This window comes from Salmo trutta, chromosome 34 (genome assembly GCF_901001165.1).
Source record: "Salmo trutta chromosome 34, fSalTru1.1, whole genome shotgun sequence".
Classification (NCBI taxonomy): domain Eukaryota; kingdom Metazoa; phylum Chordata; class Actinopteri; order Salmoniformes; family Salmonidae; genus Salmo; species Salmo trutta.
This window is the reverse complement of record NC_042990.1, coordinates 15330506-15335060: the sequence shown is the minus strand read 5'-3', so window position 1 is coordinate 15335060 and position 4555 is coordinate 15330506. Positions and strand designations below refer to the sequence as shown.

At 45.6% G+C, this 4555-nt stretch overlaps 1 pseudogene; it reads right to left on the bottom strand.

Moving 5' to 3' along the window:
- Positions 1-433: 433 nt before the first annotated feature.
- LOC115173178 (frizzled-1-like) lies at positions 434-1425 on the bottom strand (annotated as a pseudogene).
- Between the last annotated feature and the right edge of the window lie 3130 nt (positions 1426-4555).

The following is a 4555-nucleotide window of genomic DNA, read 5'->3' as shown; positions in this document are numbered from 1 at the left end:
GCAAAAGTCCAACAGAACCTTGTTGACTATTTCTCAAATACAGGGAAGATCTAAATTGCACAGGGGAGTGAACATTGGCTCTCATCCAATTCGTTTTTGAGAAGGAGATGAGGATGCGAGGAGTATGCAATTGAGATCTTCCCATAGTTCACATGAAACACCACTAAAGGGATGACATGAAAAAGTTCAATGGAGCACAAATAGAATTAATGAAAAAGTTCAGACAGTCTCATTCTCCTCATTGAACTAGATAAGAGCTTTCCTTCTTTTTATATTAAAGTGTGATTTTAAATACAAATAATGTATACGTAAAAAAGTCTCAGAAAAAAGCTTATTGAGAACATTATATTTTTTTAAGTGTGTCACAGTAGCTTTTTCATCAGTTCATGCATCTGTGTGTGTGTGTTCAGGGGACAACAAACAGTATTAGGTCTTACACTGTTGTCTCACCCTGTTTATTGCTCGCCAGTCTCGTATGAAATCTCCTCCACGAATTCGGCGTCTTACTCGACCAAATCCAGAAGCCAGAGGTGATACCCACGATCAACATCATCAGGTACTTGATCATGAAGACGGTAAAGTCTGGCGACATCTGCGGGTGGTGGTGCCCAGGGCACGGCACTGCGTAGTTCTTACACGTCCGACTCACCCAACTCTTTTCCCACTGTTCCCTGAACGCCTGCTCATAGAAGTAACACGCGATGACGACGGTGGCGGGCACCATGTAGAGCACTCTGAAGATGCCGACGCGCACCATGAGCTTCTCCAGTTTCTCCGTTTTGGTGCCGTCATGCTGGTCTGGATGCGGAAGAGCGACACGAAGCCGGCCAGAAGGAATGAGGTGCCCAGGAAGAGGTAGATGAAGAGCAACGCCAGAACGAAGCCTCTGAGAGCGTACACGCTGTTAATGCCCATGTAGCACACGCCACTCAGAACATTGCTGTTCACCTGCCCCACCGCCAGGATGGTGACGGTCTTGATGGCGGGTACCGCCCATGCCGCCAGGTGGAAGTACTGCGAGTTGGCTTCGATGTCCTCGTGACCCCACTTCATCCCGGCTGACAAGAACCACGTCAAGGCTAGGATGACCCACCAGATGGAGCTGGCCATGCTGAAAAAGTAGAGCATCATGAACAAAATAGTGCAGCCCTCCTTTTTGGTGCCTTGGATGACTGTTTTGACGTCGCTGTCAAAGCGGTTGTTGCATACCACCTTGTCCCCCAACAAGAAGCCAGCGATGTAGGCTAATGATACTATGGTGTAGCAGCCTGATAGGACAATGATGGGTCGCTCTGGGTAGCTGAACCTCTGCATGTCCACCAAGTAGGTCAGAACTGTGAACAGAGTGGACCCGCAGCATAACACAGACCATATTCCACTCCATATCTTGGCGAATTTCAACTTGTCCTCATTGAAGTACATCATTCCATGTGGTTTTGAGGGCTCACAAGGTGCACCACAATCCTCCTCCCCAAGAAAACAGTAGTTCAAATAGGGGGGTACTCTCAATGCAACTGGGCATCTAAACTGTCCCTTTACAGTCCTACGCTGCCCATAAGGTGATTCTGTTACATCCGAGGTAGGATTAATAGGAGCGCTTCTATCAGACACGTTTTGCCAGACGCACAGGGAAACAGGGAAAGATTCACAGGCGAGGCTGTCAGGCCACTGGAAGCTGAATTTATTCATTAGTGCCTCGCAGCCCTGCCTCGCTCTCTCGCAGAGCGAGCGACAGGGAGACAGTGCTTGTTCCAGCACCGTACAAACGGGGGCATAAATGGAGCAGAGGAAAAACTTCAGGTCAGGAGAGCATTGAACTTTCACAAGCGGATAGAACTGGTGCACTTCAAGCCCCGCATCCTCTTGGTTGGTGTGCCCTAATAAATTTGGAATGATAGTCTCGTTATAGGCAATATCCGTACAGAGAGGAATGGAAATAGGTTGGCCTAAGCCATGTTCAGGAACGGACATTCCACAGTCGCCATGCTGACCATCTGCTCCCCGTAAAAGTGCAAGAATAATCAGAACCAGCAACTGGGAAAACATTCTACAAACTTTGTTGTTCCCCATTCCAAATGAATTCTAAAACGCGACTATGTCCGCAGGCCCGAGACCATGGGATTATTTTCCCAGATAAAACAAAAGCATAAACGACAAGACTTTTCTGACAGGCTACATACATTACTTTCTATCCTGGCGTGGTCGCTTCCACAATTTACCTCATATACTCGGAAGAGGTTTTAAATCCATCTGTTGTCAGTGTGTAGCCATTAACTGTCTCCTCCAACTGTCTGTCTGTGTGAGGGTTAAGGTCCGGTATCTAGACTCCCCACTATTCACGGAGGGGGGAGCCTTGAAACAGACTGTAGGTTACTTTTTAGAATAGTCTCAATCTTCCAAGATTGTTAATATTTGGTCCAAAAAATATATTTTTTTGGTCTATTCTATTTTATTTTGTATTTTTCGAGATAGAACTATATCTACGTATCTACTCTACCACCACTATGTCATTAGCATATCATATCATATGGGTACGGAAAGTTGCACCCTCCCTCTTCCTCGGAGGCTGGGAGAGTAGACTGCTGTGCACCACACCACTGTCCCTGGTCGGATTAACGCTTGATGGAGAGGAGGTATGAAATGAATGCCGATTGTGGGGTGACAGATTCACAGCTGGCCCCAGTAACCCTGCAGGCTGCTGTGGCCTTGGTGGAAGGGGGGTTTAGGGAGACTTTAGCTATGCCAGCCAAGGAATATTAAAAGGGGGGAAAGTGACATATTGCAGCACACATTCACATACACGTACACGTACACACACACACACACACACACACACACACACACACACACACACACACACACACACACACACACACACACACACACACACACACACACACACACACACACCAAAAGCCCACACCAAAAGCCCACACCAAAAGCCCACACCAAAAGCCCACTAATGAATATTAGCAAAAAACCCTATCCTTCTACGTTTGTCACTGCAGTCCCAGCAGCAGTCCGGATCTGGCCACATTATCTCGCCTTAATAGGCTGACCTCATGGCTCCTCCTACTGAATTATGCATAGTTCCCCAGTCCCCCCTCCCAGTCCTGCCTTTGGAAGTCAGCACTTCCCAGCAGATGTGGGTCTTAAAAAGCCTGAAATCCGCACTTTTTTAACAATGCGTAATTTTCTGCACGACAGATTAGAACAAATCTTTTGTTTTGTAATGGGCAGCAGTGTAAAACTGATAATGTACAGGCAGTACATCGAATGCTGCTTTTTGCTAAAGGTGATCTTTTAATTAACCATTTTCAAACCTCACAACTTCATTGTGCAATTATGTCATACTGTTCACCATTACCACTAGCATATTATTAAAATAGGATTTCACAGGGTATCATAATGTTTATGAAAACAACTGTCTTGATTATGATTGCGTCATTGCTACTGTAGTACATCTCCAGACTTGACTACTAAGAATCAATGCCCAGTAAGCCTACTTCATGTCCTATTACCCCCACTTTTGATGGACATTGTTTATCCTCAGTGTTCCTCGTAAGAGAGGAGCAATAACTAGACTTGTATCTTGTGTTTCTTGAACTCACTCTGAAATGGACACATTTCTCCACACTAAGCTACAGTATGTTTTAATTACACAAGCCAAATAAAATCTAAATGTATTTGTCACGTGCGCCAAATACAATAGGTGTAGACTTTACAGTGAAATGCTTACTTACAAGCCCTTAACCAACAATGCAGTTCAAGAGTTAGAGTTAAGAAAATATTTACTGAATTAACTAAAGTAATAAAATAAAATAAAAAAGTAACACAAGAAAATTGCATAACAATAACGAGGCTACAGTATATACAGGGGACACCGGTACCGAATCAATGTGCGTGGGTACAGGTTAGTACCGCTGCACTGGCAATGCCAGTGTGCAAACACAGCTTGTCCCGGCTATCGGCATGACCTGCCAAGCAAAGAAAATGCCACAAACTAAGGAAATTAACACAGGTTCAGCTCCAAGCATTTTCTTCTGTGAAAGGATTAGTTCCTAATTCAATTTGAGTTGAAATGCAGGGAGAATTGCATTTCAAAATGAGAGGGTACATGCTGGTTGTCACGGAATTCTAGGACCAGTGGAGATGCGGAATCAGGCGCAGGAGACAGAGGGCCGGAGCAACAGAGTTTTAATGCAACGGTAAACAAAAATACAATAGCCGAAAGGCACAGGGCGCTTAAATAAGTCTGCCAGGAAAACACATTCCCAAAAGAAAACACAAAGAAAAGCGCATGGGGCGCAGCCCGGCAATAAGTCCTACACAGGCCAGCGAAACAGGCCACACACACAACTGTCCTGAGTGGACAATAAACAATCCCGCACGAGAACCCAAACTGAAAATACACACTAAATAACCCCCCACTAATGACAGACACAAAACAGGTGCGGGATAGACAGACAAAACCAAAAGACACAGAAACATGGATCGGTGGCAGCTAATAGGCCGGCGACGACGACCGCCAAGCGCCGCCCGACCGAGGAGGGGC